Genomic DNA, 19656 nt, shown 5'->3' on the forward strand with positions numbered 1-19656 from the left:
GGGTAGACTGGGGACGGGGCGATGTGTGGGGGGGGGGGGGGGTTGTGGGTGTTGGAGGAGTGGTGGGTGGTCAGGGTGTGGGGGGGAGAGAGGGCTGTAATGTGGGTGGGGAAGAGCGGGGGTGACATGGTTGGGGGGGGATGGGGGAGGGTCAGTGGAGCAGCCACTGAGGTTAGCAAGGCTGGGCAGACGGGCGCTAGGACCCAGTGGAGTTATGTCCAGAAGAGTGGGAGTAAGCAGCGTGGAGGCTGCAGGCCCAGTGCAGAGTCCAGGCTCCAGGTAAGGCGACGGCTGTGGGTTGCTGGAGGGGGGTGGAGTGGGGGCGGGTCACCGGACCCGATGGTCGGAGTCCAGTGGCGCGGGTCAACGGACCCGATGGTCGGAGTCGAGTGGCGCGGGTCACCGGACCCGATGGTCGGAGTCCAGTGGTGGTTGAGTCGGGGTCCGCGGGCGATGCGTGGGTGGTCCCGGTGGGCGAAAGGTCGGCGGGTCGGCGGCGAGATGAATCGGGTGCGTTGCGGCGGCCAAGTTGAGAGAGCCCCGGTTCGGCGGCGATGTCGGGTGGGTCGGGTCCGGCGGCGATGTCGGAGGAATCGGCGAGGGGGAGAAAGTCCGAGTTACCGTAGAAGCTGTGAGGCTGGGCGTCATCGGTAGGCAGGTGAGGGTCGGCGGCAGCATCGATGTGGAGGTCGGTGAAAGCGGCGTCCCGGTGAGTATGGAAGTCGCTCCTAGTGGCCAAGATGGCGTCGCGGGATTCGGGCAGGCGATGCGGGCCAGAGTTGGGGCCCGGAGTCTGCGGGCGGTCGAGTCGCGGAGTGTAGGCCGATACAGAATTATACCTAACAATAATATGTCTGACTCCTTCATAACAATCCCTGGGTACCGTTTGTGCACCAGCAGGGCAGACACACCAGAGGTGAAGGCACAATGATATACAGGTGAGTGGGAGTAGCCCTTGGAGACCTCAACATAGCCTCCAGACCTCATAACATGAGTTTCAATATGGACAAGGAAACTTTTTCCGGATTACCACCAGCTATTCTTCCTCAGCTAATGAATTAGTGCTCCTCCACGTTAAACAATACTTGGAAGAAACACTGAAAGTAGGAAGAATGTACTCTGATTGAGGGGCTTCAGTATCCAATATCTAAAGTACTTTAGTAGCACAACCTGAATTAGCTAGGTCTTGAAGTGCATAGCTGACCTAGACTATATCTGCAGGATGTAGGGACGAGACCAATACAATGCATGTACATGATAGCATCCTCAGCAATCTACATGATAACACTGGTGGAAGAGACCACCACACACTCCGGATTTCACGAGAGGTTACCATGCATTATGTTGTGTGGCATTACAAGTGTGCCAAAATTGACTATTCAGAATAGATCTGACAGCTCAAAAATGGATATCTGCGAGGGTCTGCATAACATTAATTGCAGCAAAAATGGATACAACTGCAATCTGTATCCTTCAGGTACAGGTTTACAATCTTTATCAAGCAAGGGGATCAATAGTGTTTCAATGACCGGTGCAAAATGGCTAGCCAGCAGCAGCAGCATCAGGCACCTAATGAACCTGAAATACAGAAGGGAATAGACAGAGCTAAGCAATCTAACAACCATTGGATCAGATCAAAGCTTTGAAACCTTAATTCATCCACTTGCTTGTCCTTTATTATCACTGAGGTCTAAATCCTGGATTTCCCTAAATAGAATTGGGTGTACCTTCATCAAAAGGACTCTTCAGTTCGACAGAATAACTCAACACTACCTATTCAAAGATAATCTGTAATGGACAATAATTCCTTGCTTTGCTTGAAATCCTGTCCTGATAAATGCAATTATCTTCTTTTAAATCACCATCTGCCAATTTTTTTGCCAACTCGTATACACCAATGTACCTTTGCAGATGCTCGCCACATCTTCCCATCTCCCCTCCCCCCCTGTCTGCCTTCCGCAAAGACCGCTCCCTCCTTAACTCCCTTGTCAATTCTTCCCTTCACTCCCGATCCACCCCTTCCCCGGGCACTGTCCCTTGCAACCGCAAGAGATGCTACACTTGTCGCTTTACCTCCCCCCTCGACTCCATTCAAGGACCTTAGCAGTCGTTCCAGGTGCGACAGAGGCTCACCTGCACTTCCTCCAACCTCATCTATTGCATCCGCTGCTCTAGATGTTAGCTGATCTATATCGGTGAGACCAAGCGTAGGCTTGGCGATCGTTTCGCCGAACACCTGCACTAACCAACCTGACCTCCCGGTGGCTCAGAACTTCAACTCCCCCTCCCATTCCGTATCCGACCTCTCTGTCCTGGGCCTCCTCCACGGCCAGAGTGAGCAACACCGGAAATTTGAGGAACTGCACGTCATATTGGGTAGTCTGCATCCTGGTGGCATGAACATTGAATTCTCACAAATCCGTTAACCCTTGCTGTCTCCTCCCCTTCCTACCTCTCCCTCAGCCCTCGGGCTCCTCCTCCTCCTTTTTCTTTTCTTCTCCCCGCCTCCACACACCCCCTATCAGTCTGAAGAAGGGTTTCGGCCCGAAACGTTGCCTATCTCCTTCGCTCCATAAATGCTGCTGCACCCGCTGAGTTTCTCCAGCATTTTTGTGTACCTTCACATCTTTCATTCTCACCTATCTTTGCATCATCAGCAAATTTTGATCCCTTTATCCGAGTTATGAATGTGAATTGTAAATTATTAACTCCCCTGTACTGCTTCCTGGTGTATTCCACTAAATTACCACTGCCAAGAGAAAAATTACCAACTTACTTAATTCTGTTTGTTGTTAACTAGTATTTCATCCATGCTGTTGTACTACCACCCATCTCCATGTCTGCTGCTTCCCTTTTATCCAACCTGCTCTTTCTATCCTAAAGGAACACCGATAAACTTCCCAACATGGCTTTTCTTTTACAAAACTATATTTGCATTGCATAATTGTATTAGGTTTTCCTGAATGTCATGCTATAACTCCCACAATGGGTAGGGTGGGATTTAGGGCCAACAACGCTGAAAGAATGGCGACATATATCCAGATATAATTGGTGTGTGAGTTGGAACTGAACATGTAAGTAGGGCTATTCCGGAGCTGAACATGTAGGTAGGGCTATTCCGGAGCTGAACATGCAGGTAGGGCTATTCCTAAGTGCCAGGAACCTTGCTGGTCAGCATTATGGATTTGAAGTAGAATATTTGAGAACTGCAATGTAGGTTGTGCAATATTCATGGGGCAGCACAGTGGAGCAGCAGTAGAGTTGCTGCTTTACAGCACCAGGGACCCAGGTTCGATCCTGACTACGTGCTGTCTCGATGGAATTTGTACGTTCTCCCTGTGATCGTATGGGTTTCCACCCACATTCCAAAGACGTGCAGGTTTGTAGGTTAATCAGCTTCTGTAAATTGTCCCTAGTGTGTTGGATAGAACTAGAGTATGGGTGATTAGTGGTCGGCTCGGACTCGAGCTGAAGGGCCTGTTTCCACGCTGCATCTCTATAAAATAAAATAAACTATAAGCACAGTATTTAGTGCTGTTACCTCGTAGTTCCCAGGACAACCATTTGATCCTGACTTTGGATGCTACATGTGTGAAGTTTGCTTGCACTTTCTGGATTGGTGTAAATATCTTCTTAGTATACCTTGTTTCCTCTCGCATCATAAAAACATACTGGTAAGTTAATTAGCTGCTGCATATTATCCTTTAGTTATAGGTAAGTGACAAAAGAATCACAAGGGAGTTAGTTGGCATGTGAATAAATAAATTGCAGAACTAATGAGAAATAAAAATAAAGGGAATGGGACGAGTGAGATTACTCTATTTGATGGGTGAATGTCCTCCTTCTGTGTGGTAAAAGATAGTATATGCTGCGGCAGTGGTGGGAAGAAATATTTAGGGTGGTGGATGGAGTAATAATCACCTGTGATGCTTTGTCCAGGATATGGAACTGCTCCTGCAGTATTGTTGTATCTGTACTCTTACAGGCAATTGGAGAGTTTTCCATCTCATTCCAGGTGTGCCTTGTAGATATTTTATAGAATAGGATAGAATGCCTTTTATTGTCATTCAAACAGCTTGGTTTGAACGGAATTGCACCCAAGACCCACATATAACACAATTTACACAAACATCCATCACAGTGAATCTCCAACACCTCCTCACTGTGATGGAAGGCAAAAGTCTGATCTCTTCCCTTTATTCGTCACCCGCGGTCCAGCAGTCCAACTGTAGTGTCGAGGCGACTGGGGCTCCCGATGTTAAAGCCCCCAGCGGGCGATGGTAAGTCCCACGGCCGTTAAGCCATGTCGGGCGATGTTAGGCCCCGCTCCGAGTCCTTTAAACCCCGCGATTCCAGCGGGAGAAGTTGCCGTTGCAGGAGCTCCGAAAAGCGGTCTCCCACCAGGGACATACGAGCTCCCGATGTTACTGACCACCGGGCCTGCGGCCGGAGCCTCCAAAGCTCCGAAGTCGGGTCACAGCTGCGCACCACCACAGCTCCTCCCGCTCCGAAGATGGCCATTAATTCTCTCTCATTAGATGCGACCAGTTCTAAAGAAACCAGTTCCTTAGTAGGTTCCACATTATATCATTCGAAAAAAGTGTCTCTAAGACAATCTATGACTTTGTCCTCAATCTCTGTCAATTAGATGGATATGGGCCAAATGCAGGCGGGTAGCACGTGTGCAGATGGGCATTTTGGTCAGCATGCGTAAGTTGGGCCGAAGGGCCTGTTCAATGGTGTATGACTCTATGACTGCCTAATCTTTCTCATATGCCCAACGTTATGCAGTATGTTTTACACTGCCCTAAATACAGCTAATTTTTAGTGGTCTTCAAATAACTCCCACCAATGGCTTTGTAATATTTCCTAACTTCACTCAAATATAAGTGGAGTTGTTTGCTAATGATTGTGCAGTGTTTATCTACTTTGCAAGGGGGCATAACTAGGTACTGTAGATGTTATGTTCTCACTAGTGTAAGAGTTTCAAACAAGGGAACATATTTTCCTGGATAAAAGGATAGTCATATAATATTGAGGTATGCAGAAATTTCCTCTCACAGAGAATGGTGAATCTCGGGAATTTTTTATCTCTATCCCAGAGGAGGCTTGAACTCTGGAACTATTTGCAGAAGAAGTAGAGACATTCTTGAAAGGTGGAGGATTTAAATGCTAAGTGGAACTTGCACAGAGGAGGACTTGATAATGGGGCAGATTGGCCTCGATCATAATGAATAGTTAAAATGAACTAAAGATCCATGAGCTGCAAAAAGTTGGTCCAAACATGATTGCTGAGGAACAAAGTGACCTCTATAAGTTCTCACTTGCTACAAACACATTGCCTGCCTTACCATGTCAGTCATAATTTATTGAACAAGTAATTATTTTTCAACAGGCTATTAATGCTTTTTAATTAAAGTAATAATCTGGATTAATATACCAATTTTAGTTGCAATTTTGCTCCAAAATGTAATTTAGAGAGAGCCAATTTAAGAAAGTGAAAATAGCAGATGCAGTGCGCAAAAGCCAATTACTTTTGATATAACATCTTAATTTCTTCCCTCTACTTTCCCCACCAGCTTTTAACTCTTGATTTGACTTTTTGCTGGTGTGCATTCTAAATACTAACGCAGTGCATCTTTTCTTTCCTTCATCCAACTGTACTTTCCTCAAACACTGATCTTTGCACACAAATCAGATGAATAAAAAATAAACCAAGGTGGTGCTTTTTGTGATCAGGATTGCAGAAAAACATAAGAAAGTATTGAAGAAAGGAAATATAAAAAGGCAAAATTGGGTGATGAGTTGAAAATGGCAGTGCTTGGCATTAAACCTGCATCTGAATGTGCGGAGACTGATCATATTGGGTATCAAAGGAAATACATATTAGTAGATAGACCCTGGTCCCTGGGAGGCAACACGCCATTCTGAAGTCCCATTTTTGCCTACAAAATGTCTTGCCTGTCCACCTTACTGATCAGTCAACTATCACTATAGTCCTATTTGACTTCATACTAGCCTGATGTGCCTCAGAGCCAAGCCTGGTACCATAGATCTGACTGCTGCTCTCTTCCAAATGGTTATTCTCCCCCCCCCCCCCCCCCCCCCCCCCCCCCCACCCCCCCTCCCCCAACAGTATCCAGAGGGTATATTTTTTTGTGCAGTATGGCTACAGGGGATTCCTGCACACTTTGGCTGCTTGATGATGATGATGATACGAAGCTAGGTGTAGGGGCTGGTAATACAGAGGAAGCAGAAGGACTTGGACAGGTTGGGAGAGTGGGCAAAGAAGTGGCAGATGGAATACAACGAAGCAAAATGTGTGGTCATGCACCTCGGTAATAGGAATAAAGGCATAGACTATTTTCTAAATGAGGAGGGGATTCAGAAATCGGAGGTGCATAGGGACTTGGGAGTGCTGGTACAGGATTTCCAAAAGTTAATTTGCGGGTTGAATCAGTAGTAAGGAAGGCAAATGCAATGTTAGCATTCATTTTCTGAGGACTGGAATATAAAAGCAGCGATGTAATGCTGAGGCTTTAGAGGACACTCTTCAGACCGCATATGGAGTATTGTGAGTAATTTTGGGCCCCATAACTGAGGAGGGATGTGCTGGTGTTAGAGAGGGTCCAGAGGAGGTTTATGAGAATTAACCCAAGGAAGATGAATGTTTGGATGGGTTAATGGATGATGAGTGTTTGACCGCTCTGGTCTTGTACTCATTTGAGTTTAGAAGGATGTGGGGGGTTCTCATTGAAAATTACCAAATAATGAAAGGCCTGAATAAAGTGAACGTGGAAAGGGTATTTCTACTAGTGGGAGAGTCAGGGCCAGAGGGCACAGCCTCAGAATAAAAGGATGTAGCTTTAGAAAGGAGATGAGGAAAATTTATTTAGCCAGAGGGTGGTGAATCTGTGGAACACATTGCCACAGAAGACAGTGGAGGCCGTCTTTGGGAATTTTTAAAGTGAAGATTGATAGGTTATTGACTGATCAGGGTGTCAAAGGTTGCAGGGCAAGGCCAGGAGAATGGGGTTTAGAGGGGAAAAGATATCATCTGTCAGTGAATGCCAGAGTAGACTTGATGGGCTGAATGGCCTATTTCTGCTCATGACATGAATTTATACCCTGCACCTTTCTCCCCAGCAGCATTATGGTAGTACTTTCAGCAGAAGGACTGCAGAGGTTCAAGGTGGTCATTCACCACCATGTGTTCAAGGACCATTTGAGATGGGCAGTATATGCCAATAAATGAATAATCCTCTTGAGATTCTTGATGTTTTATAATATAATGTTCTGGGCTAAATGCACAGATAAATATGCAAAATCAATTATTCTGTAAAACATAAGTTTGATGATGTTGTGTATTGTTGCTTGCCATTATAACTTTCCCCATGGTCTTTAAAACAACTAATTGTATGCATGCAGAAATCTCAGAAATTCTTTTTTTTAAGTGGATTTTAAAATGATGTAAAAAATTAATTTTGTTAGAAGTTTGATATTTCAGCTACCTTAATTTTATTGATGTTCAAGTCTTTGTTTTGTACTTTGGAGATTGATTCCCCATTGTGATTGGCAGTGCAGCCTAATTGATGACATAACTGTTGCTGGAAGCCAGCGATTCCCTTAGAAGATGTTGGGAGAAGAGACATTTACATCATTGGGATTACTAGAGCTTTGTGGGCAGCTTTCTTCGAGGTCAGTGGCAAATGTTGTCACATTGCTGCTGACAGGAATCTGGGCTGTTTATTTCCCTCTATGTTATGGTAGTTACGATGGTGAAACTGTCATCATATCGCAATCATTACTCTCTGTAACTGACACTAACTTTAGGTTTTTCATAAATGTAGTTTCATACAGAAATTCTGATGTTGCTGTCAGTGAGTCAATGTCTTCACAATATGTGTTGCCTTGCAGACTTCTCTGCAATTAAACTGACATTGTTTGACCTGATGTCAATTTAGGCTATTTATTATGGAATAATATGATAAGGAATCCAGAAAATCTTACTCCGCACAAGAGATCTAAGTAAGTTGTTAATAGAACCCTAGGCTGTACTTTGAAGCCAATTGGCACTCACATTTTATTTATGTATGTGTATTGTGTATATTTCAATTTTACTGATAAATATTTAAAATAATTTGCTGATGTTTGTGTTATTTTTGTTTCTACTTCAGTTGTTGGTTGAGATGCACTAAGTTGCCACTCAATTTTATCACATTATATAATGTTTCAAAAGTTAATTACCAATTGGTTCCTGATACTCTTTCTGTGAGAACTCTATACTAATTAGCTGCTGATCTGGCTTGATGACATCTTGACTGGTCGGCACCAGGAATTAACTAAAGTGATATTTGACAAAAAAGAAATTAAAGATGCTTTTGCCTCAAAGATTGGGAACTCTTTGTAGGAAGCTTTTTTCACTCTAAAGTCATCTGGAAATACCAGTGCCTCACTCCTGACCTCAAAATCAAGGCCATTATCTACTTCATTTGGTGCGAGGAAATAATTCTGGTTCTTTTTCTGCATGGCATACTGTCAGCGGTCAATATCTTATTGTTTGGTGAGAACTTTAACCCTGGACTTTGCCAGAAGGCCACGTTACTGTTATTTTTGCATGACTGTGGAGCCTATTGTAAAATGGATAACTAACACATTTTCCATATCTTGAAATCACAATGTCCATGTTCTTTCTGCTCTACTATAGCTTTTCTATTTTACACGGTGCTGTAGACATGGTGATATTAGCAATTATAAATAAATCTTCGCTTCTTTGTGTGGCTGTAACATACTTACTATTTACATGTTAAAATTGAATAAAAGTTCAAGAGTGATGGATTACTATCCTCCCTTTGATCAAACTTTCATTTTAGTGATGGTCAATCTTCAGTTTGTGGTCTCAACTAATCGCTGTATCTATATTTAGTGAATATGACATATACACCATTCCTGGGTTATGAAGACCTGACATGTGTATATCCGTATGTACAAACAATTATTTGGGAGACCAATGGGATGAAATTGCTGGCTGCTGCAGGGCTGCTGGCACTTTTTACTGTGTGGAAACTTGATTTGTGGCACTAACTGAATGCCCTGGTTTAACTCCATGCTGGTCTTGGTTGGTTTGTGTTTGTATTTAAATATAATGCAGTGTGGCTGTATTTCCAATCTGAAAATGTCTGCGTTACCTGTACTTCATTTTTCCATGAAGATATTGCTGCAGATTCATTTTTGAATTCCTGTTTTGTCATTTATCTGTTTTATCCTGTATTGTGATTTGTTCTATTATTTTGGATTTTGTTTCATATTGTGAATTAAAAATAATGTCAGCAAGAGAAGATACGAGAGATGTACCGATTAGTAAGGAAATGAAAAGCCAGAGGAAAAGTGAGGCAGGCAAGGATAAGACCATTGAAGGATGGGAGGGATGTGCGATGATATGACTAAAGAAATAGTCAAAATAGTCGTAAGTGATAATAATGGGGCAAATAAATAAAAAGGATTAAAAGGAGTTTTAAATAGTAACAACTAAATTGTCACGAATAAGTAGTGTCTGAACAAATGGGATTTTTTGTTGACCTCAGTATTGAGGTTGGAAGGCTATATCGTCCCGATTTAAAATATAATGTAATCAACCTATCATCAAGCTTTATTGATAAACTCTGTAAATTTGAATGTGGTATAGAATTACAATGGTAAAGGAAGTGCCACCCCAGTGTACTTTTATTTGGCTTTTCCAACAGAGTCAAAACCACATTGTGAGCTATGAATATAGTGTATACATTTGGAAGAGGTATAAGTAAATAATTGTTTTGCCGGGGGTGCTACAAGAGGAGAAAGAAGACAAGCATAGCATTTCATGCATTTGCACGATATTAGGTCGGAGAAGTTATATGCATGTTGAGACGATCAAACTGTAAGAAGAACCTCTATTGAACATCTCAATGGACAATAAATTGAAAATGCTGATCGTTGCTTCTAAAGATTCTAAACTGAACATTTGGAAATGTGTAGGGACAATGTCTTCAGGAATTATAATTTTGCTCTCTTGCCCTTTCTGCCACCCATACACACCAAACCCATTTGTTTTGATACGTAACCAATGAAAACCCATAAGGACAAACTGAATGACATGTAATGACAGAAAACAAATCATGTAACCAGCAAAATTAATACAACATTTGCTTGTATTGATATTGTGAGATATTACAACGTAAGAAAGAATGAAGAGGTTGTGAATTCTTGGTATGATTATAAAGGAAATATATTATTCTGCAATGGATTGCTCCAACATTGTTGAGCAGACACTCCCCTTCCAACACATTGTTTCGACAGTTTGTATTACATGATTTTTCTTAGCTCGAGGAAATAATTCATATTGGAAGCAAATATAAATTCCTGTTGTGAAAGTTGATTTAAAGCTTAGAGCATGTTCATCTTGCTAGAAATAAAATCAGGTACATATAACATTCTTTTTTTAACTTAATCTGTCAACAATATCTTCAGTGCTTTGACATTTATCATTTTGAAGTGACAGTGGCTATAATCATCATGATTTTGTTCCGCATCTTCACTGAAAGACAATATCTCTTACTTTATTAGGAAACTAAAATTGCTTAAAGTAAGATTTGCTAAAAGGCTTGAACTGTCATACTTGGTTCAATGGTTATTGTCATGTATACACTGCACAATGACATTCTTTTTGCATAGATCACACATGCACAAATTGCCCTATTTTGATGTCATTTAAAAAACCTAAAAGTCTGTTCCACATGCTCGATGTACAGGAGTGGCTCCCGAACCAGCTAAGCCTCAGGCTGCTGCATGGCCTCCTCCATCGCTCTCGAACGGTTTGGCCTACGAACCAGCATCCCTCTCCTCACCCAACCACCTTTGTGTCCCGGTGGCGGCACCTGCAGCCCACCTTGAAGGCGCTGGAGGCAGTACCCCGGTCCCTCTCCTACCAGTCCACTCCTCGCGCCCGTCGTCACCAGTGGCTCCCTTCTCCTCGATTCTCTGGTCTTCGGTGCCGAGCTTGGTGGCTCCCAAGCTTCCCCCCTGCAGTTCGCGGCCCATCAGGTCTTTCTGCGTGGTGACCCACTGGACTTTCCTTCGCGGAGGCCCGCCGGGTCTTTCTCCGTGGCTCATTCTGGGAGCCTTCTGCTGCAACGTGCACAGTACAGGATATGAGTTTGGACTTAACTATGAAACATTATTTGTAGTTGGAAGCAAATGTCTCATCCAGTCTATTAATTACGTTTTGTGGGAATGATGCAATTAATCTTTATTGCAAAAGAATCTGAGTACAAGAGTAAAACTATCTTTACTACATTTGCAAAGGCTCTAGTCTCTTGGGTTTCAAAGAATGAAGTGGTCAATTAAACCTGATAATTCTGGAGGGTTTGTGGAGGAGATGCCGGTATGATCAATCTGAAGAAGGGTCCTGATCCAAAATGTCCCTTCACAGATGCTGCTTGACCCACTGAGTTCCTCATCTCCTTACTTTTTGCTCATGATTCCAGGATCTACAGTTTCACGTCTCCAGGAATGTTTCTTTTGATGTCTGCACCGACTATTAAAGTATCAAAATAAGGAGTTGTCCATAAAGGTTTGCGATCCTTCACTCTGAAAGTAGTGCATCTTTTCAATTGATGATGTATTAAAGAATGCTCTGCAGGATCTTAGGATTTGTAGATCCTAAGAAACTTAATGGATAAGGGTCAGTGCATAAAAGTGGCAGTGAGATTAAACATCGAGCATGATCCTATTGAAAGTAGAACAAGTATGAGGAGCCACATGCCCTATTTGTCTTATAGTCTTCTCATATGATCCTCGTAGTCTTATGTTATAAAAGCATGATGCATATTGAGTTATTTAATGAATTTTCCATTTTCCCTACAAAGTCTTTATCACAATGCCACATATCACAGCGAGGACATTTGTCACAACTGCTGCTGTATATATGTTGCTCATACGTGCATTAGTTGTGTTGGGCTCATCTGGAGGAGAAGACTGCCAGTATATACTTGGATTAAAGCATTTTATAGTGCATCCTAATCAAGCTCTAGCATCTTGTTTTGTATCACGATGGCCGCTTGATTAAACTGTGATGTTTAGCCTCAGTAGGAGCAAAGTCTTTCACTGGTTTTGTGGCTGTTAAGTTTGAGGATTGTTGTGGGACAAAGACGACTCACGAGCCCATCGAGTTCAAGTGATATCTGGTTTATTCAAGAACATGCCAGGGAAAGTTCCAGGCATACTGAAGTGTCTCAGATTGATTACAACTAGTGGCTGACTTTATATCTGTTTGAAAGGATGATATTCAAAGGTTCATAGCCCAATATGTTACATATAAACATATGGCGTTTAAAGTTGCATATCTCATCATGTGGGCTCAGTCTAGCAGATGTCCCTACATTTTAACCATTGTTTCTGACGTTTTATTACTGCTACCTCTGTCAAGGTCATTGAGCTAGGATATAAGTTGAATACAATCAAATACAAAAAAAAAACGAAAACACTCAACAGGTCAGTCAGCATCTGTGGGAAGATTCTCTATGACCTGCTAACTGTCCAGAATTTTCTGTTTTTATTCCTGATGTCCATAATCTCCAGTTTATTTATCCATTTTCATTTAACCTGTAATCACACATGACCATAATTACAGTTCAAGCTACAGGTAAATGTACTGTTTAACTCTTTGTCTTAAATGTTGTGTGTAGCTAGAGATCAAAATTACAAATTACTTTTAAACTTTTTTGAAATTACAGAAGACAATATTGATAATATTGGTTATAAACTATCAGTAATATGAGTTACCATGAGTTATGCTGAATTTTGTATTTATTTTGGAAAAGGATTTCCGTGTATTAGTTTCTTTATCCAAATAAAGGATTTTAGTGGATGAACAGACTAAAAACTGAAATACTTCATAAATCATACAGACTCAGCATTTACAGAGTCAAGCAGCCGTCAGTATCTGAAATATTTGCCACCTCATTTACAGCATAAAGATCCTTTTGAAATGAATTTAGTATGGATTTCATTCCAACAGAACTTTGTAGTTTAATCCTCTGACAGGAGTATCTTCCCAGTACAAGCTGGTCCCCAGCTTTGGATTGCATAGTGAATTGTTTTTATTACCATAATTTAAATTCGGCCTTGGTTTGAGACCAGTGGTTAGTCTTTGATCTACGCCGTTGTCTTCGAGCAGAAAATAGTGAACTTGAAGTAACTGGAACAACAATGTGCTGATGTAGCAAGTAGTCATTGTTGGTAATGCTCACTGCTTGGGTTTACAAGTAAGAATTGTGAACTTTACCTGAAAGGACCAATCCAGGACTTCACCTATAGTTTATGTTGTAAATCAGTTGCCAAATTATGTCTCTTGTTAAGCTCTCAATTACATTTAAATGTGCATGAAACCAGATTCATAAATCTATATCTTGCCACATGGTTCACCTTCATGCTTTACACATGACACAGTTAATATTCTACTCTTTCTTGCATTTATTTATTTTTCCTTCACTCAGTCTGAGAATCACTTGAACTTATTTACCACAACAGCTAATATTTATTAGTTAAGGCACAGTTTAACTATTTTGGGTGCCATATATGATGGGGATCGGTGTTATTAACTTGAATGAGTGAAATAAGAAAACAATTTTGTTTGAGCTTTCGTTTGAGCATTTTTGCACAATCAACCATTTTTCCTCTCTGGTTACTTAGAAATCACCAGCTCAGGTTAATGTTGGATTGCAAAGGTAATTTTTTCCAGAAGTTACCTGTTTAAGGAAACAATTTGTTACAAGTTGAGGATCTGGTGGGTTCAGCGGAGTTCTCTTTTAATCTTTGAATCCCTGTGGATTTTCTTTCAAGAATACTTTTTGGATTTGTGTCTCTAAGGCTACAGTCCCATTGACTGAGTCGAGTCTATTTTATACCTCACCCTGGTTCCAATCCAATTAAAGCCTTAATAGTACAAGGATTAGAACAAGTTTACTTATTAGCAATTGTGGAACTCAAGGAGGCAGTAAAGGCAACGGACGTTGACGACATGAGTGAGTGTAAATACAAAGTGGACAAAATTAAGAAGGTGCTTGATATTTGCATTCCCAACTATATGAATTTATTTCTTCTGCAATTATCCAAGAAGTAGTGGTGCTTGGTGTGAGTGAATTCCTTGGTCCTACAAAGTGGTGATTATTGCACAGATCACAAGGTTAAGGCCAGGATAAGATAACCCAATTTGCGTATGTCTCACAAATTTCATGGTCGTCATCTCCTTACTTAAGTTACCTTTATCCCTCTTTTATTCTGATTTATCCATAATTAACCAATGTTGCCCTGCAGCTCAGGAGGTTAAAACTGTTTGAATGTAAAAGTTTAAAATGCATACGGTGACCTCAAGGGAAACCCTCTCATAAAACACGATCAGTATATGTGGGAAATCTGTTCTTTAGAATCTTCGTGCAATAAAAAAGACTTGCTTCGCTGCAGTAACTAAACAGTGTTTTGACTACTTTGTAGCTGTCTACAAACATGTTATAAACATGTTAAAAAATACTAAAAGATCAATACATTTTAAAGACAATTCATAGTCGTTTTTCTAAGATGCTAGCTACCATGTTATTGCTTCAGTCCCTCCAGAGCTTTCTGTCTTTAAATGACAAAATAGTGTACTGGGCTTAATGCTTAATGAGTCAATCCATTAAAGGCTTTGCTTCTCTTCCAATTAAACCCAAACTCACTCAGCCATAAAAAAAACCCCAGATTTGTGAAGCCTTAAGGCCAGAATACAGATGGGCAGTGTAAGATGTTAAAACGACTAACATCTATGGGTATAACAAAAAGTCAGTGGATTTAAAATGTGTCTATCTGTTCAAATGCAATGTTAAATTTTCTTCTGCCTCTCTTGTTCATCAAATCTAATATTTTGTTTCATCATGATTGCTGAATATATGTTACTTTGGTTAGTTATCATTATTTTTCAACATGATGTAAGCCTTTTTTCCCTAATGTTAGGTTTTGTTGTTCGTAAAAGATAAATTGTACCAAATTTACCAGTGATACAGGCTTCAGTACAGTTTCCTAATTAACCTTTATATATCTTCAATGTAGAATTTATCACAATAAAACACTTAAAAGTTGCATAAATGGTTCACATCCATTTCTGCAATCTTGACTTTTACCCTTTCATAAATATCATGACATATCATGACATCTGTTCTGATGAAAGGTCGTTGATTTAGAGGAGCATAGTGATGCAGCTGGTAGAACTGCTGCCTCGTGGTGTCAAAGACCCATGTTCAATCCTGACCTGTGCTGTCTACGTGGAGTTTGTCTGTGTAGCCTCTCCAGGTTCCCTGGTTTCTTCCCACATCCCAAACACATGTTTTGGTTGGTTAGTTGGCCACTGTTAATTGCCTCTCGCAGGCAAATGATTGGCAGAATCTGGGGGGAGTCGACGGGAGTGTAGGGAGGCTCAACATGGGATGAATGTAGAATTTGAGTAAATTGATGGTAGGTGGTTGTTGGTCAGTGTGGACGTGGGTTGCAGGGCATATTTCTATGATCCTCCGACCACGATTTGAGATGGTAACTCTGCATAGTTACTGCCTGATTTGTTGAGTATTTTAAAATCCTTTAATATACTGTGTCATCTTCCAGTCATTTCAAATGTCCACTACCCCCTTTTCTTACAATTTCTATACTTACTGAGCCATTCATTCTGAATCTCATTTTGAAGCCCTGTCAAAAATGTCGCTACACTTTCCCAGAAACCAAATGTTGGCTTTACTTCTTCTCCTCGTTGTTTTCTTCAGCAATACATTCACATGGAAAATTAATTTTAAAACATGAGAGAGGAAAACGAGGCAATAGAAAAATAATTTTGGAATGGAATGCAAAAGGAAATAAGAATCTGAAGAGCACAGTTGAGCAGACGGACATATAAAGAAGAAGAACAACAGATGTAGTGATTAGAGATATTAAGATCAATGTCTATCAATGTTGGTGTTCGGGGAGATCTGTCTGTTCTTTTTCATGAAACCCAGAAAGCATGCAAGTGATCAGAAAGGCAAATGGAACATTGACCACTGTAAGGAGGTTGGGATATCAGGAAGGTTCAGTTAGTTGAATCCTCCAATAAAAGGGTTGCCTTTTTATAAAGACATTTGAACTAAATTGAGCCTAAATTTGCTGAATATTTTGAATGGCAATTTTACTGAAACACAGGATTCTGAGGCAGCTTGACTAGCTGAGAATTTTTCGAGCTTGGGTTTTAGGATGTTGAGAAATTCTAGAATAGGTGGGATAGAATAAAGACAGATATAAGACAGGTGCATTTTTTTCCCTCTGATGGTTGTGAATCCTTGCAGGGTCATGGATTGAGAGGTGTTCAAGCTGAGATTGTTTTTTGGGCCAAATGGCAATTGTGGGTGATATTGTACAGATTGAAATTATTGATACCAATGATCAGAACAGACAATGATTAAATTAGCCGTGATCTTCTTGGGGGTTGAAGTGGGCCTGAGGGGCTACATGTCCTCCGACGCTTGTATGAAAGAATGGAGTTTTTACCTTCATACAAGCTTAGGAGGACATGTCTCATTCCTACCCAAGATGAAAAGTGGAGGCATCAATACAGTTCCCTGAAGTTCTACACTTGCCATATTCCGCCAATCAGAAAATCTTCCCTTATCCACACTCTGCCCCTTCTTCCAAACAATTATTATGTGATAACGTTGCTTCCAATTTCATGGCCTTCATTCTTGCTACTTTTTCCAAATTTATTGGCCCATTGGTTTCTAAAAAATCAATATGCTAACTTTCAATGACTTGTGAATATGGATTCCTAAATGTCTTTGTTCCTGCAAATTCTTGTGACATTAAGGAATCATCTGCCATCCATGTAGACCATCCCACGTTTCCTCTCATTGGAATTCCACCTGCTTTCCTGATTGTGTCTGTTACTTTGTATCTTCCTGGCCGTAATAACTGGAAGCTTAAAAGGACACAAAGTGGTGGAGTAGCTCAGCAGGTCGGGCAGCATCCCTGGGTCGAGAGCCTTCTTCAGACTGATTGCGGGGCGGATGGGGGGAGAAGGAAGCTAGAAAAAGGGAAAGGCAGGAAAGACCATAGCAGCTAATAGGTCGACACAGACAAGGGGGATTTTTTGACAGGCAGAGATAAGAACAATAGGCGTGAGGCAGGTTTGAAGAGTTGCGGATTGTGAAGCCAGTGGAACGAAAGCAGCATTGGGGAAAAATAGGCGGTTGAGGTGGGACCCTCAGGAGGGAAGGAAAGGGGCATGGGGGGTTTGGGGGGGGGGGGGGGGGAGCGTGGTTAATTTGAGGTTACCTGAAATTGGAGAATTCAACATTCATACTGTTGGGTTGTAAATTATCCAAGCGGAATAAGAGAGGCTGTTCCTCCAGGTTATGTGTGGTCTCACTCTGGCAATGGAGAAACCCAGGACAGAAAGGTCAATGTGGGAATGGGAAGGAGAAGTAAAATGATTAGCAACTGGGAGACCCAGCAGGTCTTGGCAGACCGAGCGTGAGTGTTTGGCGAAACAGTCTCCGAATCTACACTTGGTCACGCTGATGTACAGGAAGCTACATCGGGAACACCGGATGCAGCAGGTGAGTTAGAAGAGGTGCACGTAACCCATTGTCTCACCTGGAATAACAGCTGGGATGCATGGATGAAGGCGAAGGAAGAGGTATAGGGACATGTGTTATATCTCCTATGGCTGCAGGGTAAAACACCCAGGGAACGGGTGGTTTGGATGGGGAGGGATGAGTGAACCTAGGGGTTGCGGAAGGATGGTCTCTGTGGAAGGCGGAAAGGGGTGGAGATGGGAATATGTGACTGGTGGTGGGATCGCATTGGAGGCGACGGAAATGTTGAAGTGTGATGTGTTGGATGCGGAGGTTGGTGGGGTTTAAGGTGAGGACCAGGGGAACACCTTTGTTGCATTGGGGGGGGGGGGGGGGGGGGGGGAGGAGGGTGAGATCAGAACTACAGGACACAGAGGAGATGTGGGTGAGGGACCCATCAAGACGGAAGGGGAAAAACCATGTTTACTAAAGAGAGAGGACATCTTGCATGTCCAAGAACGGAAGGTCTCATCTTCGGAACAGACGCGGTGGAGACAGTGAAATTGAGAGTAGGTAACAGCATCTTTGCAAGAGACAAGGCAGGAGGAAGTATAGTCCAGATAACTGTGGGAGTCGAGACATCAGTTGATAGTCTGCCCCCTGTGATGAGAGATCAAAAAAGGAGAGAGCGTCAGAGATAGTCTAGGTGAATTTGAGGGCAGCCGAGCAGGTTTTCCAGGTGAGATAGAGGTTTATGTACATCTCCTCTAACCTCATGTACTGCATCTTGCGTTCCCATTGTGGTCTCCTGTACATAGGCGAGACTAGCATAGACTTGGCGACTGTTTCGCTGTTTCGCCAAGGGTTACTGGATCTCCCGGTTGCCTACCATTTTAACTCCCCTTTCAGTTTTCCACACTGACCTTTCTTTCCTGTGCCTCCTCCATTGCCAGAGTGAGGCCACACACACTCTGGAGGAACAACACCTCCGCTTGGATAGCTTACAACGGTATGAACATTGAATTCTCCAATTTCACACAACCTCTAAGTAACCCCACCCCCTCTATTTCCTGCCCCACAACCACCTCTATTTCTCCCTCCTCCTCTCCCCTACCCTCACCAGATCCCTCCTGGACTCCTACCTATTTTTCCTCCCGCACCACTCCTTTCCATCCGCAATTTCGCAATCTGTAACTCTTCTAACTTTTTTTACACCAATTGTTCTTTTCACTGGCCTTAGTTCCAACCATCTGTATGTCCAAAAATCTCCCTCGCCTCTGTCGCCCTATTACCTGCCACACTTTGTCCTGGCTCCTCCCTTTTCCAGCATCCCTCTTCCCCTCACAACCCAAAACATCACCTATCCATGTTCTCCCTAAATGCTGCCGGACCTGCTGAGTTACTCCAACACTATGTGTCTTTTGTGTATTAACCAGCATCTGTGGCTCTTTGTTTCGACATTGCAACTGGAAGCTTGTATAAAGAACTGAGATTTTACCTGTCTCATTACTGCAGAGGATGAAAAGTGAAGGCATCAATACAGTTCCCTGAGGTTCTACACTTGTCATATTCCGCCAATCATAAAACCTTCCCTTGTCCTCATTCTCTGTCCTTTCTCCCAAACAATTATTGTGTGACCAAGTTACCTTCAATTTCATGGCCTTTCATGCTTGCTAACATTCACTTTTGCAAACTTGATTAAATAGCCTTTGGAAGCCCATGTCGATAACTTCCGGAGGCAATCTTATCTTCAATGCCAGTACATTTTTCCCCAAACAAAAAAAAAGGTTTATTCCTCTTTTTAAATTCATACTATCTCTTTTCAGGCCCATACTCATCTATGCTCTACATGTTTAAGAGAAACTTGAACAAAGAAGTATTTTGTGTGTCTGACATACAATAATACCTGACTTTTGTGTAGTACTTTTAACAGCAAATGTCTTGAGGTGCTGCATGAGCATTATAAATCGAATTCCCCTTTCACACTGTTACAATTTAAGAGTACAACTGTATGGACACAAAGTGCTGAAGTAACTCAGTGGGTCAGGCAGCA

At 42.1% G+C, this 19656-nt stretch overlaps 1 protein-coding gene across 1 annotated transcript in view; it reads left to right on the forward strand.

Annotated features, from left to right (window-relative positions):
• lrba (LPS responsive beige-like anchor protein) overlaps nucleotides 1–19656 on the forward strand; it is a 672999-nt gene that overhangs the window by 407899 nt on the left and 245444 nt on the right. The gene's annotated exons all lie outside the window — the stretch shown is intronic.

The sequence above is a fragment of the Amblyraja radiata genome, chromosome 1, assembly GCF_010909765.2.
Source record: "Amblyraja radiata isolate CabotCenter1 chromosome 1, sAmbRad1.1.pri, whole genome shotgun sequence".
NCBI classification, from domain to species: Eukaryota; Metazoa; Chordata; class Chondrichthyes; order Rajiformes; family Rajidae; genus Amblyraja; species Amblyraja radiata.